The following is an 18,510-nucleotide window of genomic DNA, read 5'->3' on the forward strand; positions in this document are numbered from 1 at the left end:
GAAGATCGACTTATGCGAGTTTAACTGTAGGTGTTGATATAGCTTGGTTAGTGTGTCCTTTGTCGTTGTGGAGCCTTGAGATGTCCTTTTGCAACCGCGAGCCGTGAAAATTTTCTTGGGGAAGATCACTCCTGCAACGAACTGAGAATTTATTCATTGCGCTATTATATTTTCTATAATAAGTCATGTAGCACGTGTTAAACTCTACTTCAAGTACTCGACACACAGAATAGCTACCGTGCAAAAAACATAAGAACAATGGGATTCGATCGATGTGGTACACCTAGTCATCATTTCATCACTCTAAAGTGCTGGAGGGATACTGTGTAAAATACAGTGTACTTTTTACAATCATTTTAACCCCTAAGTGTCACATACAGGTGAAGCCATTACGTTCAACATTCCATATCATGTTTTGTGCACAAATTGCCTAGGGTAATTTGATGTTTTTCAAAAGTTGATCACATTCTATTTTGAGTATGTTGCCAATATTTTAGGATGCCGCATAGCATGCTGCTGGTATTTGAGGATGTTGCACAAGAATTTTGGTATGTTGCAGCGTAATGCTCAAATTCCTCATGAACCATACTGATTAATGGGTTGAAAAAAGAAAGAAACCAAGAAAGAAAGAAAGAAAGAAAGAAAGAGGAATACCTTACCCTTGGTGACATGGACAAGCGGGAGAAAGTATGACACCAGTAGATGGACTTCTCTGCACCAGAATTCAGCCAGGAGGATGCCATACACGTATTGACGTAAATCAGCGCTCCATGAACTTGTACCCATGAAAGAAGCTAGCTAGGGGACAGCCTGATCGATGGTCATGGATGGACTTCAAGTCTTCTGTGGAGAAACCTTTTCGTGTCAGCCACTGGCACAATCAGTCATTGATTCTGATGAGGAAAAGAAAATAACACAACATAACGATAACAGTGATGACAGAGAGAAGTGAAATATTAGGTTAGGCAGAAAAATCACACAGGGAAATGAAGTAACATACAAAATACAGCATTGGATGATTTAAAGTTTGGTGCTTGTGCAAGTTCCGAAATTACTGCTAGAATAAAAGACTCCCAAATATTCTACAATGTCGCATAGCATGCTGCTGGTTTTTGAGGATGTTACACAAGAATTTGGGTATGTTACAGCGATATGCTCAAATTCCTCATGAACCATACTAATACTGGGTTGAAATAAAGAAACAGAAAAAGGAATACCTTCTCCTTGATGACATGGTCAAGCAGGAAAAAGCATGACATCAGGGCCCCGTTTTATCAAAAGATAAATTTAACGTTAAGTCAAGATAATCTATGATTAACCTCTCATATTAACTCTAAGTCCACTTAATCTATGATTAACTTCCAAATCAACTTGAAGTCCGTTTTATCAAGACACCCAGAGTTGAAATCAACTCCAACTTACTCCCAAATCAATTATAAGTTTTCTCAACCGCTCCAAATCCATGATAACTTTACAGTTGATAAAATATCAACTCTAATTAGAGACAGTTAGATAGACTCAATTGTAAGGCAATTTACAGAAGAAAGATGACCGTCACACTTTCCTAGTCTAGCTGGGGTCTTGTCACAAATGTTTGTCTGTTAAGTGCTCACTTTCTCTAACATTTAGTTGCGTTTCTTTCATGTAATTATGGTCTTTTCCTTGCATGAAATTCACGATCAGCACGCATTGCTTACGCGACTGCTGCACGCAAATACCCTAGACAGCAGTCTCAATCCCAGCCTGCGCGCCCGGTGCCTCGGCCCGCCAATCAAGCCATCGCCAGCAAGGGCAATTTAAAGTAAGGGTAACCGAGTAAATGGAACCGCGTCTGTGCGCAATGCATATCTTGCCACAGAACCCATATATGCGGGGAAACCAGTGATTTCTGTCGTGCGTCGGCCTACGTAGAGCTAGTTCGTCAATAAATACTAATTAAGAGTTCAGTAGGCCTACACAGAAAATAAAGAGTTTAATTCTAAGTGTTATAGCACCGATTACGACAGTAACTTAAAATCTAACCAGTGAATAGGCCTAACGTTTAATAGGCCTACACTAAGTAACGTTACACAGCGAGTCGTTTGTACTTACCGTAACACTGCATGACTAGCGGCATCTACTAGGTCTAGAATTTCGACATGTAGACTCGCAATCTATTCTTTACAACGCCGATCTGCGCCGTAGAGGTAAAAACAAGTTACTGTAGTCACCACACTCTCACAAGTTTCCATAATCCTACACGTAAACACACAAAACTTGTAATGCATAGGCCTACACGACCTTCACCCTGGACAGTCAGTTACTGTACGTTTTTTTTTTTTATATCCATGTCAATGAATACTGCGACTGAGATCTTACGAAGTGCAGTGTGCGGGATCTTTACGGTACGCGCGTACGCAGATTTTCGTTGAGCTCGAGATGTACTAACGTTAGATCTATCGACCTACTTTCGTCATACAACTGCATATTTTGCGGTTCTGTTGCAAACATACTGCTAATTCAACAGCTGTAGCGCTAATCATACTGCGGCGCACCAGTAGCAGACTACGCTCCCGTGGCTTTGTTATTAGGTGATCCGAGAATCCTCTCGGATCACCTATTGTATCTGTACGGATTCTTTATTCTTCTTCTTTATTTCTGGACAAAAGTTGTGCAGAGGTTAGCTCAGAAAGTGCATTGCCTATGAATGTCAAACTTATGCCATATATGTATCGCGTCCGAAAGACGACAATCGAACTAAAATCAAAGTGATCAGTCGAACGTGACGTCACTATGACGTCATTATGTGAAAACACATTATCATTCATATCTCATTAATGGAATGGAATTTCTAAATGAAATTTACGTCACATATATTTCAAGTCAAGCGCATTCCACTCATATTCTCAAAATTCATAAGTACGCTTAAGACGCGCGCGTACGCGCGCGTTGAAGTATTTGTATGCTCCAATCGAGCTCAAATTTTTTTTTTTGCATACGTTTTAGACCAATTAGAGCATTTTTTTAAAAATTGAAAAAAGTGGACGGACGCGTACGCGCGCGTACATATACGCATGCACAGATCATATGCAAGATAAATTTCCCGCTTTTTCACACGGATCGGATGTCTAAAATGTCAAGGAATATTTATACCAAGTTTCAAGTCAATCCGACTCAATATGACGTCATACGGGCCCGTCAAAGTTACTTGATCGGACACCATCTTGGGTATGTAAATTAGGGTCAAAGGTCATAAATGTTTCATCCTGTATCTTAGTGAATACATGTCGTATCTTTCCCATACTTTGCACACGTAAAGACCATGTTACAAGAATCATTTCACTAAATAACCACTTTTTTGTTCAGGTGCCATCTTGTCTGTGCAAAGTGGGGTCAAAGGTCATATGTACTTCTTTCTCTTTCTTCGTTATGACGTGTTATCTCTATGGGAGGGAATTTTTCTATATGTGAAAATTGACATGATTGTCTTTATCGAGCACTAGCTCACTTACCCTTCGGTGAATTTTTCCGAGATTTTAATATGTTGTAGCTGAGACTTTGCGCTATGGGATATGTGCCCTTTTTTTCATACGTTGTCGGGATTGATTATTCTTATTCTACCATCCCAACTTTATAGTTTTCTTATTTTTTTATGCTTCTTCTTCAAATTTCTATACAATACCTTATTTTTTCTAGGTGATCCGAGAATCCTCTCGGATCACGTATTGTATCTGTACGGATTCTTTATTAGGTGATCCGAGTATCCTCTCGGATCACCTTCTGTATCTGTACGGATTCTTTCTTCTTCTTCTTTCTTTATTTCTCCCCAAAAGTTGTGCAGAGGTTAGCTCAGAAAGTGCTATGCCTATCAAGTTCAAACTTATACCATGTATGTATCGTGTCCAAAAGACGGCAATCGAACTAAAATCAAAGTGATCAGTCGACCGTGACGTCACTATGACGTCATTATATGAAAACACATTCTCAATCATATCTCATTAATGGATCAGAATTTTTCAATGAAATTTACGTCACATATATTTCAAGTTATGCGCATTCTACTCATGTTCTCAAAATTCATATTTTCTCTTAAAACGTGCGCGTACGCGCGCGTTGAAATATTTGTATGCTCCAATCGAGCTCAAATTTTTTTTACACACGTTTCAGACCATTTAGAGCATTTTTTGAAAAATTGAAAAAATCGGACGGACGCGTACGCGCGCGCGCATATACGCACGCACAGCTCATATGCAATAGAAATTTCCCGCTTTTTCACACGGATCGGATGTCTGAAATGTCAAGGAATATTTATACCAAGTTTCAAGTCAATCCGACTCAATATGACGTCATACGGGCCCGTCAAAGTTGAAATTCCGCGCGCGCGTCAATGGCGATATACAGTGCAACTATGCCAAAAAACCGTCAATTTTAAATCCGATTTTACTCGTCAGGATGGACGGTGACCCCCCATTTTCTTTACCTTTTTTGAAAGCTGATGAGTTGTACATGTCATTTCATGGGGTGGCAATGCTGACAAAATGATTAAAAGATATCAAATTTCTTAATAAAGTAAAAAAAGTAAATTTTCAAAATGACGTCATCAAATTTCAAGTTCAATCGAGCGTATCTCACTTATCCTTTGCCAATTTTCACCTAAATTTCAATATGTTGTAGCTTATGAAATGCTCTTTCATACATAAACTAACAAAATTTTGATTGGATGACGGGATCACCTCGTAAAAATGGATTGAAAGTAATCTTGTCAAATTTGACCAGTTTACGTGTTATCTCTATGGGAGTGCAGTTTTTCTGGAAATGAAAATTGACATGACCATCTTTATCGAGCACTAGCTCACTTACCCTTCGGTAAATTTCTCCCAGATTTTAATATGTTGTAGCTGAGACTTTACGCTACCGTAAGTGTGCGCTTCGTATTTTTCATACGAGGTCGGGATCACGTCAAAAATTTTGGTTGAAATTAAAGCTTATCTTCGATGTATTGAGATATTTCTTTCTTTCTGCAACTTTCTTTGCAATAACTCCAGAAAAACAGCCTCTATCACTTCCATATTTTGCACATGTTTAGTTCATGTCACGTACATTTTTTTCATAATATAACAACTACTTGATCAGACACTATCTTGGGTATGTAAATTAGGGTCAAAGGTCATAAGTGTTTCATCCTGTATCATAGTGAATACATGTCCTATCTTTCCCATATTTTGCACACGCAAAGACCATGATACAAGGATTATTTCACAAAATAACCACTTTTTGCTCAGATGCCACCTTGTCTGTGGAAATTGGGGTCAAAGGTCATATGCACTTCTTTCTGTATCTTCGTTATGACGTGTAATCTCTATGGGAGGGAATTTCTTTAAATGTGACAATTGACATGATTGTCTTTATCGAGCACTAGCTCACTTACCCTTTTGTGAATTTCTCCCAGATTTTAATATGTTGTAGCTGAGACATTGCGCTATCTAAAGTAGTGTGCCTTTGTTTTTTCATACAATGTCGGGATCATGTTTAAAAACTTGGTCGAAATTAAAGCTTATCTTCGATGTATTGACAAACTTCTGTCTTTCTGCAACTTTCTTTGCAATAACTCAAGAAAAACAGCCCCTGTCACCTCCATATTTTGTACATGTTTAGTTCATGTCACGTACATTATTTCATGAAATAAAAACTACTTAATCGGACACCATCTTGGGTATGTAAATTATGGTCCAAGGTCATAGATATTTTATCTTGTATCTTAGTGAATACCTGTCCTATCTTTCCCATATTTTGCACACGTATAGACGATGTCGCGAGAATCATTTCACAAAATAACCACTTTTTCCTCAGATGCCATCTTGGGAGTGTAAAGGTGGGTCAAAGGTCATATGTATTTGTTGCTGTATCTTTGTTATCTATAATGTACACAGAATTCAGTACCAAGGTGGGCAGATATGACTCCCTTTTCTAAATGAGAATCCAAACATCACACGGCCACTCTCTCTAAACACAGATGAAACGTGTATGGTCATGCGTAGAAATTGCGATCAGGACTCGAATCATTGATGAAAAAAAAAATCGGATCACCTTAATTTGTCAGTAATGACAAATTACAATCTCTAGTGTGATTTTGTTGTTTGTTTTGCTTTATGTATTGCATGGTTTTTCAGCAGACAGTAACGGATCCAGTCTCGTCCTGTGTGTTTTGTTTTGACTAAATCAATAATTAAGTCATGATGATGAGCTATAACTATAATCGACTATTGAGTCTCTTCTTAAAACGGAAACTTACAGTTGATTTAAAGTTATAGCGGACTTCAAGTTGGATAAAGTTAGCGTTGATTCCAAAATCAACGCTAACTTTATCTTGATAAAACAGGGCCCAGATATCCACTTCTTTGCACCAGAATTCAGCCAGGAGGATGCCATGTACACATATTGATGTAAATCAGCGCTGCATGTGCATCATGTACTTGTACCCATGAAAGGAGCAAGCTAATGGACAGCACGATCAATGGTCATGGATGGACCTCAAGTCTTCTATGGACTGCAAGTCTTCTATGTTTCGAAACACCTTCTCACATAAGCCACCTGCACAATCAATCTTTGATTCTGATGAAGAAAAAAAAGCACACGACATAACAATAATACACGTATTAATGATTGAGAGAAGAAAAATAAGGTTAGCCAGAAAAATCACACAACAATCAGTCAGGTGAATGAGATACTGGTATAACATACAAATTACAAAATACAGCATCCTTTGCCATTGGGGGATTTTAAGATCAGTGCTAGTGGGCAAGTCCAAGCTATTTGATCACACATGACTGAAAATTCAAAATGGGTCAATCTACAAAAACGTGGTATCATTTTAAAGCTAAGAAGTTGAATTACATGAATTTCGAAAAGAAAAAGTAAAAGTCCTTCCGCATAATCAGCAATAAATTAATTAATCTGCAAAGATTAAAATTTAGAGTAACGCGTGGGACATTCAAAAATTCTGCATTTTAAAACATATCTTTTCATTTTTACAAGTTTTTATGAAAAACGTATGGTAAACTTAAGTCTGAATAACCAGTTATCATGACTGTGATTTTCAGTTTCTCAACTGATTAAGTATGCAAGTGAGTGATGGGCCAAAATTAGTATGTCCCACGCGTTACTTTTTTAGGTCATTATTTCTCATTTGCATAAAAGTTAATGATTTAATTCACTTGAAACTTTCAAAAGACCGAATTCACAATGGACCTTATCATATCCAAGAGATAAAAAGTTAGTCTGATAAATCACATACTTGCAATTTTTGATTAAATTTAGTAACGCGTGGGACATTTCAGTAACGCGCGGGACGATTTGTGTACAAGTCAATGGAAGTGTACTAAATCTTAGTCTTCTATGGGAAATATGTACATTATTGAGGGATTTTTTTGTAATTTTCTGAATTCTGACTTGAAATTTGGTAAAATGTTCCACTTTGGATAAATAATTCACAAAAGATCATTACATGCTATCTTCAAAGTCACATTTAAATCATAAATTAAATACTGAACGCGTGATTCTCATTATTTCTATTGTTTTGAACAAAGATACCTACTAGCTATCAAAAGCAGCCCAACATTTGAAGTTTCAATCTTAACAGTTCAATATAGGGCTAAATCTTCTGGTGATGTCCCACGCGTTACTGGTGCAAAATAGCTTGGACTTGCCCTAGAGCTAGCTCCAACACCGACGGTCGGATTAACTATTAAAGCGATACTGATCGAAGTTATTGATCCCCAGCAATAGGTGTTGAAATCGCAGCATCGCGAGGTCCGTGAGAATCGCACGACGAAAAGTGATGGCGCATGATTACACTCGAATATTAAAAGATGCAGGACTGCTTAGTTTTTAGAAACAAAGTGAGGAAGACAGATTAAAATGCCCCTAATTTCAACCATTCTTTAAAACACAACTAACTTTGTAGTTAATTTTATGCTTCCAGGCTCAGATTTATGTAGCCACATGCTTATGTAGGGCCTACGTTTCGTGGCGTGGGTGACCATTGCATTAGCATAAAATGTACATGTTACAGGCCTAACTCTACAGTGGCAACACTGAAAAGGCTACCCTGGATTAACAAGACCTTATTGTCCCCGCCGAACGAGTTCGAGCAGGGGACTATGAAACGGGATCCGTACGTGTGTGTGTCCGTGTGTCCGTCCGTCCGTCCGTCCGTCTGTCTGTCCGTCCGTCTGTGTGTGCGTCCGTGTGTGATCAAAATGTTCAATTTGCTACTTCTCTGTCATTTATGAGCCGATTTTGATTATGTTTGCTTTATATGATAGCACTGCATGGGAGCTTTGACACTTCTACACAGAATTTCAGTTGTTACCTTTGACCTTGACCTTTGACCTATATTGTACATTTTGCTTCAAAATGCTACACCTTCGCAAATTCTAACCCAATTTCGATTCCGTTTGCTTTATGTGACGGCACTAGGTGAGGGCTTCAAAACTTCAACACAGAATTTTGACCTTTGACTTCTTTGACCTTTGACCTTGATTTTTGACCTGTATTGTACATTTTGCTACAAAATGCTACTCCTTCGCCATTTCTAACCCGATTTCAATTCCGTTTGCTTTATGTGATGGCACTAGGTGAGGGCTTCAAAACTTCTTCACAGAATGTTGACCTTTGACTTCTTTGACCTTTGACCTTGATTTTTGACCTATATTGTACATTTTGCTACAAAATGCTACTCCTTCGCCATTTCTAACCCGATTTCGATTCCGTTTGCTTTATGTGATGACACTAGGTGAGGGCTTCAAAACTTCTATACAGAATTTTGACCTTTGACTTCTTTGACCTTTGACCTTGATTTTTGACCTGTATTGTACATTTTGCTACAAAATGCTACTCCTTCGCCATTTCCAACCCGATTTCGATTCCGTTTGCTTTATGTGATGGCACTAGGTGAGGGCTTCAAAACTTCTACACAAAATTTTGACCTTTGACTTCTTTGATCTTTGACCTTGATTTTTGACCTGTATTGTACATTTTGCTACAAAATGCTACTCCTTCGCCATTTCTAACCCGATTTCAATTCCGTTTGCTTTATGTGATGGCACTAGGTGAGGGCTTCAGAACTTCTACACAGAATTTTGACCTTTGACTTCTTTGATCTTTGACCTTGATTTTTGACCTGTATTGTACATTTGCTACAAAATGCTACTTCCGGCGGGGACATATACTCACCGCGTTATTTCTACTTTTCCTTGTTATCATTATTATTATTACACTAATGGCGGAGCTCGGTTCAGCAGACGACATTCTTTGATTTCAACACCACGCCCAGCACTTGACCGAAAGATTGGTCTGTATCTCGTCAACGGAGATATGTTCCACAGAGCAGAGACTGCATCTGGATTTACAGATCCCCTCCTATAGACATAGTCCGGAGGTAGAGAGCCATAAGTAATGTCAAAAAAAAAAATAAAACAAAAGACTCCTCCTCCGGACAGACGAATCTTTCACGAGTTTGCCCAGCACCAGCAACCAGAAATTTATGACATATTTTTGAGGTCATCCTACCAGCACCTATGGAGTTCAAGTTCACTTCAATTTTATCGCCAGTGCCAGTGGCTGTCAGTGCTAAAGTTAGTGCTGAGACACAATCAAAGAGTACAGAAGCTAAGAGGGCGTCTCTCGCGGTTTCGCACGCAAATGGATGTAGTACGCCATGGAGCCCCATACGGACCCCAACGGCAGCCATTTTAGTAATAATACCGCAAGCTTCTTAACACGTGAGGCTATGGAGCAAATCCTACCTTCCTTTCATTTTCTTCATTTTAAGGAAGCACACAGCGGTAGAACAGCGTTTCAGATCTCAAAATATCACAAAAAGGCTATTTTCTGTCGATATGTTAAAAAAACTGAATGTCATGACTTTTTAATATATAATCCCTCAAAGTTTGTGTTTGAGCTGACAAACGCCATCTATCTCTTTCTCTCTCCCTCCCGAAACATAGTTTGGTCTACCTACTTCAGCTCAAACTTTGTGGGACTGCAGATTGGAAAGTAAATGACATTTTTTCAAATACATTTCATGGTTAGACAGGAATGATACTTCTTTACGACAAAACAAGATCCTAAGTAGGCCTATATACATATCTTCCCCTGTATGCCCCCTAAAAAGGGGAAAAAATGAAAGGGAGACAAAAATATGAGGACCCAGTGATACGGCACTGATATTATGATCGCGTAATATACGCCCTCTAATCAATTTATTGGTCTGTTGCTTTCAGTGGCGCAATGGCGTCCGTATTTCGCCCATGAGCGTACTACGCGAATTGGCGGGAATAAGCCCTTAATAGCGTAGCTTCTACTAGTATACTCTTTGATTCACTGGACTCTAGCTGGAGCAGTTACCACTAGCAGAAAACTGTTGTTGATGTAGTTTGCACCGAACCTGATATCACCCAATTATGAGGTATGCCTAGATAATAGTAATAGGCCTAACGGTTAACAAGTTAGAACTACCACTACCGACTACCGTCTTGTAGAATTTACGTAACACATTAACACTAACAATTCAGTAGCTGAGTTAGAACAGCTCATTCCAAACTCTGGAGCTCTCAAAAGCTCATGTCATACTCTCACACTCACTCTCACTCTCACTCTCAGATACAGACCAGTCTAACTGGTAATGTAGTGTTGTCTGAACACTAGAGACTTCTAGTGTTAGACGGTCTAGCTAGCTACAGACGCTGTAGTGTAGTATGCTGGGTAGGTGGGGCGGCAGGCTGGGCTGTGTACCGGTACCCTGGCCTGGTATAGATATAGTTAACGGCAACTAAACGTTAACGTCGGCGTTAGACGAGTCCGTTAAAAATAGATAAGTAAATAAATAAATAAATAAATAAATAAATAAATAAATACCCCATATAGGTTTCTATATTATAGACTCCAATCCAGTTGGCTTAAAAGTAAAGCCAAACCCAAAGCCGTGCCATGCGAAGCATTATCCCCATCGATAGCTCACACTATCATTGATACGATCATGCGAAATTTGCACAGCAGGGCCGCGGCCGGTGTCACAGGCGATCCGTTCCGGCCAGTCGATAAGTTCCGCCAGAACTTATCGGCAGACTTTGGACGGTATATCGGATCCCCCGGATCCAATCGGCGGGATTTTTGCCTCACCGCCGATAAGATCCCCCACCGCCGATTCGATCCGGGTCTCTACCGTACAATGTATACAAATTGGTAATGGGGAAACACCCCTTCAGTAAAATGTACTCTTCCAGTCTCCCTCTACAGCCAATGAACTTCTCCAAATATCTCTGACCAGCCAACCGAACGAAGTTGCCAATTTGAAACCCGGACTACAAAGCGATTCCTTTTTTCCCCTCCCTTATCTCTTTCGTCGTCATGGTGGCCATGGTACAGTCACAGAACTCTGCTCTGTAGAGTTCTGCACGATGTGACGTTGGTCATGCCAACCTCTCTCTGATTTGAATCAATTTGAACAGAATAACCGAATGAGTTACTGTAATCGGGATGTTCGGCATGCTTCATGTTAACTACTGTAATACAAGGAGCTTCACATTAAACATACGCATGAGCTCAAATATTCCACCTTCATTTTAATGTTTATTTTCAGGGCACACAGTCTAATCATTTTAGTGCGATATAATGACCAATATAATCGCCAACGTCGTTACATGCATGCTCATTTGGTTCTCTATTTTTTCAGTTGTAACGACTAAAAATGACAGTATGAATTTTGTTTTGGTGTGTTCGGTTGTCTTTATTATAATCCGTGTGTATGTGTTTATGAATGTATGTGTAATTTGTGTGTGTGTGTGTTTTCTCTTTTGGGGAGGCGGTCTATCTATACACAGAGTTTACTTTAAACAGGCAAGGTATTCAAAAGGGATACAGTATAGTTTTGGTTGAGATGGGCGGTTGAAAATTTAACGTTTTGCAACATAATTATAAAGCACATTTGAAATAGAGAGCATACAATTCTAAGAGATATTGAAAGTACATTATACAAAATCGGTTTGGACTAAAAAAAAAAAATAAATACATGTGTAGTGGGCAGATAAGGTGGGTCCATCCTTTAATTAGAGTCTCTTTGTTTATACAGTGGGTGTCAAAAAAAAAAACGCAACAAGATTTGATTTCAAATTTGTGAAGATTGTGTTCACTTTACATCAAAGTAAGTAGCAACATCTCAAAACCATATATCTCCTCTTCAAAATATTTATGCATACACGGTCATGGATGGCTAAGTAATCATTCTTTTTAGACAATGGGTAAATTGGACTTGAGACCAAGTTTAGACACTGCAATAATCAATGCACCTTATCAGAAATTAACTTAACAAATGGAATAATGAAATTAATAATCACAACTTACCATTTTTTCGGATATCTCTTTTTAACACTACATCCCATGCCCCTCAACATGGCCACCATTCCTTCCCACACAGAGATTAGCTCTTTTCTCCATCTCACGCACTGCCCTGCGAATCATTGTGGCTTGATGGCGTAGAGCTTCAAATTCATCAGTGATTCTTTGTCTCAGAGTTGCAATGTCAGGTTGAGGGGTAATGAACACTTTGCTCTTGAGATAACCCCAAAGAAAAAAAAAAATCGCAAGAAGTCAGATCCAGAGATTCTGGTGGCCAATCCACATCATGATACAAGGCAATCACCCAATTTCCAAATACCTCAGCCAATCTGTTTCTTACTGCAACTAGTCGATGGGCTGGTGCGTCATCCTGTGCCCACCATAGGCGTCTGAACACATGCACCCCTTTGTTGCACAGGATAATTTTCCATTAATTCAGGAATCACATGTTCATTTAAAATTTGTAAGCATCCATTTTCGTTGCGGTTGTTTTCAAAGAAGAAGGGCCCTAGGTATGTCTCACCAGTCTGAACATTCAAAAAAAAAAAAGTGAATTTAAAATGATTTATGCTGGTCTCACTAACTGAAACTTGGTCCCAAGTCCAATTTGACCCATTGTACAAAAATAATGATTACTCAGCCATCCATGACCGTGTAAGAATAAATAAGATGTCATTGGAAAGAGGAGATATATGGCTTTATGATGTTGCTACTTACTTTGGAGCTAAGTAAACACCATCTTCACAAATTTGAAATTAAATCTTGTTGATTTTTTTTTATACGCACTGTAGCTACATATATCTCAGCAATTTGAAGCTAATTTGTGTAAAATGAAATCTGAATTCCTAAAAGAATTTAATGCTCTTTAGTATTGCAGGTTTCTCATTACTTGTTTGTTCTGAACACCATCTTATAGTTAATACTGTACCATCCGTTTAATCTTTTTCATGATAGGGACTGCGCCCCCCCCCCCCCAAAAAAAAAAAAAAAATCTTCTGTTAAAAGGGAATGGCTAGTAACTGATCATTGGAAATCAGTGGGAATGCTGGGGGATGATTGTTCCAATCCTTGGGGGATTCATTTAAGAGTGCATTTTTTGTTCTGTGAAAATTATTTGCTTCATAATGGTCTCATATTCAAGTAATGTGCAGTTTAATGTTTCCGGGTAGCATGCCTGTACAGTGACAGGAAATTAAACAGCACATTACTTGAATATGAGACCGTTCTGAAGCAAATAATTTTCATACAACAATAGACATATTAATGTACTCTTTAATGAATCCCACTAGAATTGGAACAATCATCCCCGAGCATTCCCACTGATTCCCATTGATCAGTTACTAGCCTTTCCTTAGAAAGAAATTAGAGTGCATGCAAAATATGGGGTATAACAAACTTACGTAAATTTTTGAATTCTACTATAGTGATACCCTAACTTGAATATCCAAACAGTGCACCTATGTCCGAAATCTGGTGTTCCACAAAAAAGTTACATTTTCTCTTCGTAAACATTAAGTTTCATTTATATAAACATGTACATTTTTAATGGAAATACATAATACATGCACACGTAAAAGGTGTGAAGCCAATAGTGGCGATGGGATAGACAGAAATGAAAAGAGATAAGAAAATGAAAAACATCTATTGTAAACTACATGTAACATGAATTGATGGGAAACAGACAGAAATATGGCCTAACGTACCCCAAAATGGAAACATTATTTAAATAAAAAGTAAAAAGGGTAAAAGCGGTAGGCTAACAGAGAGAGAAAAAAACAAACATAGAATTAAAAACAAAAAATAAAGAAGAGATTGAGAGTGCGAAGGAGAAAAATAAGGAGAAAGTAAACAAAGGAAAATGTTATTCATCTCGAGTTATAATAGCTTTAAATCAACAGCTTTAAATAAAGAAATTTTAATCCATTGTCTCATTATGGCATACGGGAGAAGCCCTTGGAGTGGTTCAGGAGAACTGAAAAACAATATTCTCTGAACGAGAATAACTCAAGTTTCAATTTATTTAATGTGGCGTCCCTCAGGGTAATAAACATTAGGTCCTTTACTTTTTATAGTCTATATCAATGACTTCTGCAAATCATCTGACATATTCTCATTTATGCATTTCGATGATTCAAATGTTTTCTGTTCTCATCAAAACCAAATTAATCTCGTAGACACCGTCAAATCTGATTTGAAAAAAAAAAGTAACTCAGTGGATAAGATATTCATAAAACCTTCAGAAAATTAAGTATACGCTTTTTTTTTTTAGTAAATCCTTATGAATATTAAGCACACATATTATTTTGATGATACTCGATTAGATCGTGTATCCTAAGTAAAATTTTGGGGTATCACAGTAGATGAAAAATTTTCGTGGAGGCCTCATGTTATTAAAATAAGTAAAATGATTACGCGTAATATTGGTATCACATTCCAACGTCTTCTTTGTTAACATTGTATTTTCTTTAATATTACCTTATCTCAAATACGAAATTTTAGCATGGGACAGCGCCCATCAAATTTTATTAGATAAATTATTGTTACTGCAAAAAGTAGGCCCTACTTCGTATTATCTGTGGTGTTTCGCCACTCACATTCATTATTCATTAAAGATATATAAGATTTAAAAAATTAAAGATTTGTTTCTTTTTCAACTGGGTCAATTCATGTTCATCTACAACACAATTGTTCTCCCCAATAGCTTTAATTCAATGTTTCCACGAAATCAATGGTTTGATGATCATCCTGCTAGGCGGTCTGAGTTTCATCTACCCCTTTTGAGAACCTTTAGCTCAGAATATGAAGAGTTTGTTCGCAAAAACCGATAAGTCCATATTTGCCAAATGGAGATATTTGCGATTAAAGGTCAAGAAAAATAAAGAGAATAATAAGATTATTTTTGCTTCTTTTGACCATAACTTCAAAAATGTACCTTTATATGTCGTGACCAATATATCATTTAAAAGGTATTATTTTGTACTTTATGACAGAGACCGTACTTCAAAATCTTAAAAAATGGACTTATCGGTTTTTGCGAACAAACTCTTCATATATTTATACACACCGGCTCTAAATTTTGATATCCCTTAAGTTCTGAAAAAAAAAAAAATCTCCATCATTAAACTCTTTAAGCGTTATTCATTTTTTTTTTTTAATTCTGGCTGAGATATTTATTTTTCATTATCATATAGGTTACAGCAAATAAAGATTCATCATCAGTATAACACCCTGACGCAATGAAAACATCACATTATAAAGTAATGACATTAGGCATTTCATTTCCATAATTTTTCCACAGCTGCATGCAGTCACGAGCTGCTGTCCGAAATACATCCTCAATCATCAGGCAATAATTGAGCAAACTGAGGCTGGACAGAACACTGATGGTTCTTTTCTACAATTCCTTTATCCAATCTATTGTCATGTATAACTTGATTTGTTTTTATGGCAATCTTACACAAAAGGACAAGGCTAGACAACATCTGTGAATAGCTTCAAGTCTAAGCTCAATCTGGAAGCAGAAGCATAACAAATTTCATCCAGATTGCATTAACTGATAATTCCGTGGATACAATACAACACAGAGATCTCCTCAGGCTCAGGATTAAATCCTCTGAATGGCCCTCTCCAAGTTTTCAACTTACTAGGCGCCATCTCAAGTAATATAAAATCGATAGACCGCGAAAGTGGTAAAAGATCATTGGGTTGGAATTGCCAGTGGTACAGGATTTACACGTGGAAAGAATGATGGTCAAAGTAAACAAGATTATGACCGATATAACACACCGTGTGTACTGTTAATATTGCCTGAACAGATCAGGTATCAGACTCTGTCCTCCTCGCACTAAGCGTACCCGTTGTGCTTTTGTCCCGGATTCCATTCACACGTATAATGCCAGAGTAATTAGATAAGTTGTTATGATTAGTTTTGGTGTATTTATTATTATTATTATTATCATCATACTCTCCCATATCCAAAGAGTATAAGAAGGTAACTATGAATTGTATGTGATTGGTCGGGCGGTCTGGCGGTTCGTCGAAAAGCTTACGTCGCGAACTTTTCTACAGCTCGCAGTTAATTCTGATGAAATCTGGGGTATATGGTGATATTGAGTGATTATCTTTATAAGTTGAAGTAATTGAGTTCAAATTTGGTGATGATGAAAGTGAGGTGTAGATTTGTAGGTATGTTTCTCGTTTGTGTTTGATAGAGAAAGCAATGTTGTGGTATTTTTTTTTTTTTTGTGTGTGTGGAGTGAATTATTCCCACAGTATCTAAGTTATGTGATTTTAAATTTGGAATATGTAATGATTTACAGGTGTACATGCAAGACACATTTGGTGTTATTTTGATAAGGCGCTGCCATGGTTATGATATATATATAAATGTATATATATATATATATATATATATTAATTTTTGGAGTGAATTATACAAATATATTGGGATATGTAGGTGGTAGTATATTGTTTGGTGTATAATGATGATGTATGAAAGGATATCATCAAATATATTTATGAGTGGAATGATTATATGAAAGTGATATACAGCCGTATATTTGTGAGGGGGTGTTATTAGTGTATGTAGAATAAAGTCACTTGTCAGGATGGCTTATTCTCACCCCGAATACATAATTTCATCCAAATGGATATATCACACAGAAACATTAAGCAAACTAAATATGTGGGCGTCAAAGCAGTGACAGACAATGTGGTACACATTGGATTACATTAATCACCTTGTTGGTGTTGAGATTTATTCAAAGTCAGGCATCAGAGCAACAAGTTTGATATCTTTTAACCATGAAAAATATAAAGAGTTATTATACATATACAAATGACTGAGATAAGAATGTACTCACATATAAGTCCACTCTGATATTCAATGAAGGGAATTGGGTTTCTACCATTCATTATTCACGCAAAATGCTCACAACTACAGTCCTCGCGGTCGACTTAACATGCAAACTGATGGCGAATCTCGTTGGAGCGCTCAGTTCATGAAGTGAAGAGGAGCCGCGAATGACGACTTGAAGACATCTCTGCGTTGAGTTGACTCACACATACAGTTGGGGGGGGGGGGGGGGTCCATGTCCAAATGAAAGTTACTTCGGGATTGCTGCACACTCCGAAAGCTGTATGTTTGGTCCTCAAAACACTAAGTAGTCATTTGACTCCTCCTTAGATCAACCAACATAATTATTACATACCGTTTCGAATGTACAGCAAAGCGTCCATAAAATATCATTCGAAACATCTATGCAGTTGTGGGGGGGGGGGGGTCCTTGTCCAAATGAAAGTTACTTCGGGATTGCTGCACATTCCAAAAGCTGCATGTCTGGTCCTCAAAACACCAAGTAGTCATTTGACTCCTCCTTAGATCGACCAACATAATTATTACAGACCGTTTCGAATGTACAGCAAAGCGTCCATAAAATATCATTCGAAACATCTTAACAACTTTGAACTGATGTACAGTAGACACGACTTAGTTATGTCAGGACGGATTTTGGTGCATAGATGCAAAAGGTTGAGTTTCTCCATTAAAGCATTTAAGTATAACAGCTCGGTCTCGGAGAAACTGGAACACGTCCTTCCACTTCACAGGGCTTGGGGAGGAGAGCAGGGAGGTGGGAATCCACCTCCCTGGGGAGAGAGACTGACCCGAAGTATCGACTCCAATATATACTACATACACTCTTTTGCTCCTACTATTCCATAATACTTATATCTGGTATCATTCCCAAGTTTTCCTGAAAAACCCTTCTCAAAGAAACTTTATACAAAAACTTTATACAAAAACTGACCATGAATGGTAAGGGAGAGAGAGAGCGAGACAAAGAGGCAGATATAGAGATAGGGAGAGAGAGGGGGAGATTGAGAAAAAGACTTAATACAAAGCATTTTACATGTATGCTGTACTCTGGTTCTTTGTACGGCATCACAGGGTGACAAACTTCAAAGTAACGTAGAACAATAGCAGTCACTTTTATGTGGTTTTCTACCTCTAAGTCACTGTCCAGTCATTGCCACTGTCCAGTCATTGCCACTAAATCCACTATTCAAGTTGGGTGGCAGTACCTCTTTTGTTTCATAAACTCATTCAACCTTTAGGTTGCGTGGTGGCACTATAAT

Source organism: Diadema setosum, chromosome 10 (assembly GCF_964275005.1).
Source record: "Diadema setosum chromosome 10, eeDiaSeto1, whole genome shotgun sequence".
NCBI classification, from domain to species: Eukaryota; Metazoa; Echinodermata; class Echinoidea; order Diadematoida; family Diadematidae; genus Diadema; species Diadema setosum.